We start from the raw sequence: 11,077 nt of genomic DNA, 5'->3' as shown, positions 1-11,077 counted from the left end.
GGGGGGGGGGGGGGGGGAGGGGTTGCAGGCCCTGAGTGGCTGCAAAGATTGCCCAGTACAGCCTCGCTGCTGTGCATTGCCCTGCACCTCCCTGCACTGCCCATCTCCCTCCCTGCACTGCAGTGTCCTGTGCCAACCCAGTCCCTCCCCTCCTTCACCTCACAGCCCAGCCTAATTGCAGGTGTCAGTTCAGATGACAATTGACTTAAAGGGTCCCCAGGGCTTCACATACTGAAGATGTGGAGGTCAAGTGCAGTAGTCTACCTCCTCAGAGGAATCCGCAGATGCCATTACCGGTAGCCTTCCTCTATCTTCCTCCCTTGAACTAGCTTGAACTGCAGCTGTGGTTGGTGAGGTCTCCAGAGCAGAAAATGGCTTGGAGACCTCTGTCCGTCTCTGTTCAGGGTGATCGAGTACCTACATTAGTGGATGGAGGTACTTGTAATGCAACATGTGAGATGCCCTGCTTCTGTGTTCTTGCAACATCTCTGTGGAAAGCAGCTGGCAGGATCTTGGCCATGACCCGGCACTGGGCCGCTATCTTGTTGTGCCCCCGCTCAGCAAGTCTTCTGGATACACCAAGGTATACAAGCCAGTTCACCCACAGACTGTTGATGAACTGATGCACTACCCCAGGGTCCACCAGCACCTGCACCAGGCTCTTGGTTTCTGCTTAGGACCAAGTGGTCCTAGTCTTACATGCCTCAGTCTGCTCTCTTCTCTCTGCAGTGTCAGGCATCTCAGATCAGTAAGGGATATGGAGCTATGGCCTCAATTTATAAGTCTTGAGGGGACCGGGTTCAGGAAAGTTCACCCCCCCCTCCAAGGTTCTTTTTATTGTACAAAGTTTAGACACCAGACCTGCTGGCACCATGCTGGCAACTATGAAGCTTATAGGCATACTTGTTCTGGGTGGTCTTTTGTGATTTTTGGCACCACAAATACCTGCAAGGTGTAGCTAATCAATGAACCACATACTAACAGCTAGGCCCATGACGGGCACACATAGGGTCCCTTTCGGGGCATGGCACAACAGCAGGCTACCCACCAGCAACCCATGTGTCAAGACACTGGTCCCTGTTCACAGTTTCGTACATAGCCAGTGAGGAAAGGAATACTGACAGAACTGCATGAAGATCACAGACTTAACCAGGTGGGCTCACAAAGTCGCTTGCCTTTTTTATGTAAAACTAGCAAGCAAATAAATGGCACGTGGGGGACAATTACACTGTACTCAGTATAATGGCTCAAATAAGGAACTGGCTATTTGGCTGGGATTATGGCTCCAAATTCTTTTTGGGCCACACAACACTATGCCTCTGTGGCACTGGGGGACTCTCATGGACAACCCTGACCAGAGTCTTGCCCGTCACAAAGCATGTCTTGGTGGTGCCAGGGTTTCAACTGACAGCCCCCCTACTATGTCATTAATTAGGTCGGTGGATTTATTGATGCCATTAATTTGTCATGGCCAAGGGGAGACAGGTGGCGCGAGCGCTGCTGAGGTGAAGGCAGCCCCAGCCACAGCCTGGCCGAGTGCAGCAGATGCCAGCAGTCACCCACTGACAGCAGTGAGTGGGATCAGGGTCACCCATGGATCCTGTTGGTAGTAGATAGCCCCAAGGAAGCTGCTGCTGCCTGCAGGGAGCCCCATGCCCAATCCTAGACCCTGGCTCTGGCACTGGACTAGCTGGAGGGGAGGAGGCATGCACTGCCCACCCCAGATGTCAATGGCCAGCATGCCCACCTGGGCTACGCTGCCTTTGGCACCCCAGGCAGCCCATGATAACCAGGGGACCTGGGGCCTGGGCCCCAAGGGGCCCATGCATTAACCCGACACTGGTACGGAATTAATAACTGCTTTGCCGCTTTAAATGGGCTTCCGAGTGTGGTCTCATTTGTCATTTAAAGCAGTATGGCGTTGGCCAATTCCAGGATTGCAGGTTCTAGCATGTAAGCATCATAACAATTTTTTCTGGTGTGTAGTCCCCCTCTCCCCCTGCCACCCAACTTTTAGTTTTAGCAGGGCAGACACTTCCTAATTTGCCCTGGTGACTGAGGCTTCAGGTACAAGCCAGACCTGAGGCTTATGCCTGGCCTGATGCCAGTGAAGGGGCAGGCAGTGTCCTGGATGGTTGGGGGTCGGTCAGGCAGGGCTCCTCGGGAGCACTGTCTGGGTCACTGAGGTTTTGGCAAAGGTTTTTTTCCTCGCTGCAACTCCCCACAGCACCCCTGCCAGTGGCACCAAGCCATTCAGAACACGCCGCTCACTGGCTCCAGCAGAACTTGCAACCATTGCAGAACATATCTTAGGAGAGCATAGTGCCCTAGACTTTGCCCAGAACCAGCCACCATGAGGAACCACTGCTGCTCTCCACCTGTATTGCTAAACCATCCCTTTTTGGCTTGCCATAGCTGATTTTTCTCCCCAACATTTATTCACTCGCTGGTTTTACATAAACCTGACAAGGAGTGTTTTGTGAGCCAGCAGGACAATTAAGCATGGCCACTTTATGAATAGCGGGTCAGTTCTGTCTGCCTTCATTTGCTCACTGGCTCTGTTAGCACTACATGAACATTGGATTAGGATGGCATTATGGGGCAAGGTTAGCATTATGGGCAAGATACTTTCCATCTGTAATCACAGGCCAAAAGCCAGTTCCTTTTTCAAGCACATATACTTAGTACCTTGGTCATGGGGGTGCTGTCAGTTGACAGCCTCCCACTGTTAGTCATGCTTTGGGCAGGGGAAGACTGCTAAGCAATCCAGACCATACACCACTAGTAGCAATGTCTTGACACACAGGAAAATGCTGTTCTGCCATACCCAGGCAGGGATTTTTTGGGGTGCAGGGATGGCAGAGCAAGTCTTCCCCAACAGTTGCTGTGCCATGCCTTGCATAAAGAAGTCTGAACTTAGTGGATGAGATACCTGTCAAGCACACGCACCCATAGCTCATGCAACTCAAGGCTTGCCAAAATCTATTTCCTGAACATCTAAAACATCCCTTTTTGCTGCAGTGTAATTGTCCCCCTAATGCCACTCTCAGGTTTTACAGAAACCCGACAACAGGTGTGCTGTTAGCCCAGGTGTTAAAGGCACTCAGTTTATGAATAGGTGATTAGCCCTGTCAGCATAGCTCACAGCCCATACAACTCAAAGATTGCCAAAGGTATGTTTTCTACTGGCTTCACCTGATTGTTCACTTATTATAGATTATTGCTTATTGCTTATCATTACCTTGTAAATGCTGCTTTGCAGTTGGTTAAATTATGCAAATTATGCTTAATGTATCAATTATGTTTATTTATGTAAATACAGGTTTCTATTTACTTGACTTAATGTGTTTATGGGACAAGAGGTTGGACTTGTGTAAGTTTGATAGGAACACCTTTCTTTCAATGCAGGCGATTAACAAATACTCAAGTGACATTGCCTGGCTTTGTTTTCCTCACTGCCAAGTCAACAGCAGTTGACAGAGGGACCCACAGAGGGGCAGGTACAACTAGTAAAACTGGAAACCCTGGTAAAACTGCAGGCCAGCTTCAGGGGGGTTTCAAAAATAGATGTTACGATGCCTGCAGGCTAGAACTGGGAACTGGCTAGACTGCCTACAGTCCTGGAACTGGGCATCCTCAATTTGCTTTTTAATGGCAAAATGAACCGCTTTCGGCTGCCCACATAAGATGGCCAAGCAGTTATTAATTATTATTATTATTATTATTATTATTAATTATTATTATTAACCAGTGGTGGATTAAAGGCCAATGGGGCCGCTGACTTTGGGGAGTCAGGGACAGCACAGCCCAGACTGGCATCCTGGCCATAGCCATCCAGGGTGGGCAGTGCGCATCTCCTCTCTGGCTGGGCCAGGGCCAAGAGCTAGGGGTGGGCAGAGAAGCACAGGTAGAAGCCCATCTGGTAGAGAAGCACAGGTAGAAGCCCATCACACTCCCAAGAACCACAGACACCCCCCGCCACCCGGTGGACCCCTGACTCCCAGCATGGAGCCAGGAGGTAAGTGGGGGACTGTGGCAGGTAGCCAGATAGTGGTTGGAAGCAGCTGAATGGTGCCGAGGAGGGTCACATCCCCCTGCACCCCCGGTCCCTACTTAGCCCAGCCCCAAAGGAGCTGCATAAACAGAGTGCACAAACAGGCACACTCTGGGCCTGGCACATGAGTTAGCACAGGATTTCGTGCAGGAGGGTATGGGGAGGAGCCATCAGTGGACATTCTCAGCCCGAGCTGCCCCCTGGCAGAGACACATGGCTCACCCCATACCTGTTGCACCCCCAGGCAGCTGAAGCCCCCCATGCCATGGGACAGACCTTCGGCGCTGGATGTCAGGTATAGGAGACAAGGGATCAGACCTTCCCACCCTCCAGGGAGGGACTCAGGGAGTCCCCCAGCTCCTCGGGAAGCTGGAAATCCAGGGGATCCCCCTGCAGGCAGCTACTGGAGCCCGTCTGCCAGGCCACAGCAACAGCAACAGCTGCTGGAGAGGGCCACATGGGGGTAATTACACCCATCTGGTCTCCTACTCAAACAAGCACCTAAGGAGCTGCGCAAACAGGTCTCACCCTGCAATATGGTGATGGGCACGTGTCGCACCCCTAGGCTTCCTGATCTGAGTGAACCACCCCCACTTGCTACCTCGGAGGTCTTTACCGAGACGGAGCCTATGGTCTCAGCCTCCACACAGACAGAGCCCTTGACTCCAGGCTGCAGAGGCTGCCAGGCATGTCTGCTGGATGCTGGGATTTGGGGTTCAAGCACTCCTGCTTGTGGGATGTGCTTGCTGGTGGAGACTCTGGAGGGCCGGGTGAGAGAGCTCCAGGAGGAGGTGAGCAGACTGCAAGCCATCAGGCAACATGAGGTAGATATTGATGCTTACTGCCAAGCCCTACACCTGGAGAAGGATGCCACGGAGACCAGGCAGAAGAGTGGGCTTGAGCAAGATACCCCAACCAATGGCGGGTGGAAATTGGTCACATCAGGCCCAAAGCCAAGGCGTGCATCAGTTGCTTCACCAATAGCCCTGCATAACAACTACACAGCCCTCACACTATCGACAAACGAGGCATCTGCATCCTCCACACTGAAGACAGGACAGGAACAGCCACCTGCACCAAGGAAGCAACAAAGGGTGATTGTTGTGAAAGACTCCATACTGTGGGGAACAGAAGGTGACATTTGTCATCCAGAACCCTTCGCTCGAGAGATCTGTTGCCTTCTAGGAGCCAGGGTATGAGATATAACAGCAAGGATCCCAAAATTGGTCCACCCTATGGACCACTACCCCATGCTCCTTGTCCATGTGGGCACCGACGACATGGCAAGAAATAACCCCCGGAGAATTATGAGCGATTACAAGACCATGGGGGTGAAGCTCAAGGAACTAGGAGCACAAGTGATCTTCTTCTCAGTCCTCCCACAGTTAGAGGCCATAGTCATCTGAGGGAGGAGTGTATCGAGGAAGTCAACTGAAGGCTTTGGAGATGGTGTCACCATGTTGGTTGTGGATTCCTCGACCTTGGCATGCAGTTCAATGGCACTGGTCTACATGCAAGAGATGGTATTCACCTCACAGGCAGAGGGAAGAAGCTCTTTGCCACGAGAAGCACAAACTTGCTGAGGAGGGCTTTAAACTAGGCATGTCCAGGGAAGAGAGGGTAGATTCCACTGCTGTACATAAAACCTTTGGCCAAGATGACCCAGGGCAGGGCATTCACATAGGGGACATTCAGATGAGTACCAACACCCCAAGGCACTTGTAGAGTGACAGAAAATGTGGGGTAACTAGGGGTGAACTCAGATATCCTTATGAAAATGCCAAAAGCATGGGCCATAAACAGGATGAACTGGCACTCCTTCTAGACGAGGAATTTGGCCTCATTGGTTTGATGGAGACCTGGTGGGATGATATATATGATTAAGGGCTATAGGCTCTATAGGAAGGATCGGTACCTCTCCCTGAAGATCATGTTTGATTGCAGGAAGAGGTCCCTTGAAACCCTCTAGGTCAAAATACAAGGGAGCTCAGGAGAGGGGACCTGATGGTGGGAGTCTACTATAGACCTCCCTACCAAGAAGAGAAGAGTGATCAGGCATTCTCCAGGGAACTGACTGAGGCAGCCAGCACTAAAGACCTGATTGTCATGGGTGACTGCAACTACCCTGACATCTGTTGGGAAGACCATTCAGCTAGCTCCAGCAGGCCAACCAACTTCCTGGTGGCCATTGACAACCCGTTCTTGATGCAGGCTGTGGAAGGACTGACTAGGGGTAAAGCCATTCTGGACTTAGTGCTGACCAAAAGGGAAGACACGGTGGGCGACCTGAAGACTGGAGGTACTCTGGGCGACAGTGACCAGACCACAGCCTGATTAGGTTCACCATCCACCAAAAGCCTGGGAATTCAGTCAGTAGAGCAGAAGTCCTAGACTTTGGAAGGGCAAACTTTGGTAAACTCAGGAGTCTAGTCTAGTCAGAAAGGCCACCAGAATAGTGGTGCTTCTTTAAAGGGGCAATTCTCACTGCTCAAAAAGAGGCCATCCCCATGCGGTCAAAAAGCAGGCAACTGTGGTGTCAATGCCTACACAGTCAGATGGGTCGCTAACTGGCCGGAGGGCCACAACCAGAGAGTGGTGGTGGATGGGTCATTTTCAAGCTGGAGGGATGTGGGCAGTGGGGTTCCCCAGGGCTTGGTCCTTGGGCCCGCACTGTTCAACATCTTCATCAGCGACTTGGATGAGGGGGGTGAAAAGCACCTTGTTCAAATTTGCAGATGACACTAAGATGTGGGGAGAAGTGAGCATGCTGGAGGAGAGGGACAGGCTGCAATTAGATCTGGACAGGTTATAGGGGTCGGCAGATGAGAACAGGATGAGTTTCAATACTGACACATGAAAGGTATTGCACCTGGGCAGTAAGAACCAGCAGCATACCTACAGGCTGGGGAACTCCCTTCTCAAAAGTACAGTGGCAGAAAGAGATCTTGGAGTCATTATCGATTCCAAAATGAACATTGGCCACCAATGTGAGGATGTGGTCAGTAAGGCCAACTGCACCTTGTCATGTATCCACAGATGCATCACAAGCAGGGCCAAGGAGGTGATCCTCCCCCTGTATGCAACACTGGTCAGGCCATAGTTGGAGTACTGCATTCAGTTCTGGGAGCTGCACTTTTGGGGAGATGTGGACAACATGGAGAGGGTCCAGAGGAGGGCCACTCGCATGATCAGGGGGCAGCAGGGCAGACCCTATGAGGAGAGGCTACAGGACCTGAACCTGTTCAGCCTCCGCAAGAGAAAGCAGAGAGGGGACCTGGTGGCCATCTATAAACTTACTGGGGGGACCAGCGGGGAATGGGAGAGTCCCTGTTTACCCAAGCACCTCTTGGAGTACCAAGGAATAACGGCCATAAGTTGTTTGAGAGTAGTTTCAGGCTACTTCACGGTCAGGGTGGCTAGGATCTGGAATCAACTTCCAAGGGAAGTGGTGCTGGCTCCTACCTTGGGGGTGTTTAAGATGAGGCTTGACAATTACCTAGCTGGGATCATATGAGCCCAGTATTCTCTCCTGCACAGGGCAGGGGGTCAGACTTGAAGATCTACTTGGGTCCCTTCCAACCCTACATCTATGAATCTATGACAGCCGCCTACAAGTACATCGGGGTGAGCACTAAGATCTAGGAGAGCACCTCTTAGAAAGGCACCCCTTGGGAAGACAAAGACCAGTGGCCACAAGCTAATTGAGGAAAAATTTAGGCTGGACATAAGGAAAAACTTCTTTTCCGTAAGGGTTTCTAGAATCTAGAACACACTCCCAGCAGAGGTGGTGTAGTCACCATCCTTGGAGGTGTTCAAGAGGAGGCTGGACAAGCATTTCGTTGAGCATATTTGAGCCTAACTACCTCCTGCCCATGGCAGGGGACTACAGACTTGATGATCTTACAGGCCCCTTCCGGTCTATCAATTCTATGGGGCTCCACAAGGGCAGCTGCAGCTTCTGGGGGGATATTTTGGGAGTGAGGAATATTAGCATGGCCTGGGGCACTGGAAACTGTGCAGGTCAGAAGTGAGGGTCAGCAGCAGGGATGAAGGGCAGTGGGTTGGGACTGAGGGGCACAGGTAAGACCCCTGGGGCTGCCAGGCAGAAGCAGTGAGGGGCCCAATTCTTCTTTTGGCAGAGCCTGCCCACCACCTCCCAGGGTCAGGGGCAAGCCCCTGAGTTCCAGGAGGACCTGGTCCTTCCCCGATACAGTGGCAGCTTAAAAATACTTGTAAGAACTTAATGAAATTAATGAAATGATACTTAATTTATTAAATTAATGAAATCCCACTAGCTTCAGTCAGCTGTACATCTCAGCAACCTGTGAGCTGGATATCACCAAACCCCCTGCTGTACTTCAATACCAAATGATCAGGTGGATGGATTGTCATTAGCACTGCTGTAATTTACTGTGAATAGCACATTGAGATTTATTCAATTTAAGACCTGTCAGTTGTATACAGTGACAGAACACATGAAAATACACCATGCCAATTTTGGGGGCACAAAATAAAACTTGGAGGAATAAAACCCAGTCACATGTAGAAGCACTTTTTTTCGCGTAGATGCACCCAGCATTGAGGTAAATTTCCCTATGGAGACCATGAAAAAGAGAGGGCACATCCTTGGGGAATGACATAAAGGATAGTGCACTGTACCCTATCTGGCTGCACTGCAGGGCATCTCAGGAAATATTAAACACTCTTACCCTAAGAGGCTCTGATTCTCCCATGATTGGCTTTGATTTCAGAACCAGTGAGAACATCTACTAAGCAGCACTGGAGGTAGAGAGGCTATGCTGGATGACCTATGCCAAATCAGCACTGTACTTGGTATCCTAAGCTCCAACCCTTTCATAAAATAATCAGGAATGTTACCTGTCAAGCAGAATTCTGAAGTGCCACACAACCACAGCACACATGCACGCACACAAACCACGCACCCATCAAGGAAAGCAGCAGTTTTGTCCTACCGAGGACTATGCATCATTAGCAGATATGGCAGGTGCTTCACATCTGTGCGAAGGGATCAAGGGTAGAGAATGCAGCCTACAGCTGCTAATAGAGCAATTTCTGCTGATGGAGCAGATGCCAGAATGACATGTCCGTCAGGTAACTGCTAGCATGGGTCATTTCCAAACTGTCCATGTAGTTGAGCTTTCTATTCCAACCACAAGCACTCTACCGCCTCCAGCATCAACAATGCTGCCTGCAAGTCACAGGCTTGGGCACTTTCAGTGTCCAATAAATACCCTGCTCTTATCTCAGACCTGTAAAACGTAATAGCATAAGCATTACTGATTCACATGTATGAACCAAAAAAAAACAACATACCACACGCTTGCACTGCATCCTGATCCACCAGGGAGTTTTGCATGAGCACTTCTGAAAGTCCGAATGATGCCACATAACTGGGGAACAGCCACTCAGAAGTTTTGAAAAAGTCTTGAGATCTGACTCCTAATTGAGCCCTCAAAAGGAATCCAAAGCCACTATTTCATTTGTCCAAGTGGGATATAAAGCAGCATCAGCACAAATGGCCACAATTCTAAACCAAGTAGACTAGAAATGTTTAGAATTTTAGCAAAACCCCTCACCAATACTCTGTTCTACAAGAACTTGTTTGACGTTTTTCTAGCTAGCCAGATATACTGCATAGTAATATAGTTAATAATCATAAAGGCTGCGGCTTCTTTCTTCACAGTACATATCAGGCTTTCTAAAAATTCTAAAACTGGTGACAATAAATAAAACTTCATATACTACCTTTCTTCTTGCGTATTCTTGTTAAGCATGTTGTGATGAGAGAGAGAAAGATGAGAGAGAAAAAGTGAGAGGGAAAGAGAAAAATGGAGGGGAGAGAGAAAAGAAAGAGAAAGATGTAAAAAGAGAAAGAAAAAGGGTACAGAAAAAGGAGAAAGATAAAGGAAAGGAAAGAAGAAAGAAGACAAACAAGAGAAAAAAAAGGAGAGGAGAGAGAAAAGTAAGAAAAAGAAAGAAGAAAGGGAGAGAAAAAGAAGAGAGAAAGAAAAAAGGAGACAAAGATGACAGGAGAGAAAAGAGAGGAGAGAAAGAAAAAAGAGGAGGAAAAAGAGAAAGAGGGTGTGTCCCTCGCTGTGAAAGTCCCCCACAGTTTCCAGCTGCAGCTAAGGCCTGCTAGTCAAGGCAGAGGAAGGCAGCAACACCCCAGCTGCAGCTACCAGGGCTGGGGTGCTCAGGCCTCCGACAGTCCCACAGTACAAGCCGAGGCCCAGGGCTGGAAGGGAGATCCCAGCCGGACAGACATATACCCTGCCCCAACCCAGGCAAGGGCAGCACCAGGGCATGGAAAGTTGGGGCTGGGCACTTGGGCCAGGGTCTGGGCACTGCAGGCAGGCCAGCCCGGCCGGCTCCTTGAGGAGGTGAGGGCCAGGCAGGAAGTGGGGGCTGCCCTAAGGCTCGACGGGCTCGGGCCACCACTGGCAGGGGCACCCAGCAGCTCCCAATGTGGGGCCCAGTCTGGCCTGCACAGCTCCACAGGAATGGGGTGCAGCTGCCCTGCTCATGAAGGGACGCTGCCCAACCAGGGCAGGATGCTGGGCTTGGAGGGCTCCCGGATTGGCCTCCCTGGAGCAGGGCAGAGCCACCCCCAGAACAAGATGCGGTAAACTGCCCCAGCCTTACCCACCCACAGCTCCACTCCAGGGGCTGGGGCCATGCAGGGCCACTGCACTGTAGGCCCCTGGCCAGCTCAGCCCTGAATGCCACCTATGGCAGCTGTTCCCAGGGGGCGCCCACACTGAGACAGATCCACCCTGCTCACACTGTGCCCGACCCACAGGGAGGCCAAGACTAGAGCCAGGAGCAACACCCCTGCCCCCCACCTCCCTGAGCCCAGTGTCCTGCCCTGGCCAGGCAGCATCCCCTCACAGACAAGGCAGCTGTGCCCCATTCCTCCAGAACTGCATGGGCTAGGCTGGGCCAGGCCAGGCCCCAACTCAGGTGCTGCTAGGTGCCCCTGCCCACCCACTGCCAAATCTGCAG

Source organism: Gavialis gangeticus, unplaced genomic scaffold (genome assembly GCF_001723915.1).
Source record: "Gavialis gangeticus isolate Ggan-Ray unplaced genomic scaffold, GavGan_comp1, whole genome shotgun sequence".
Classification (NCBI taxonomy): domain Eukaryota; kingdom Metazoa; phylum Chordata; order Crocodylia; family Gavialidae; genus Gavialis; species Gavialis gangeticus.
This window is presented reverse-complemented; position numbering follows the sequence as displayed.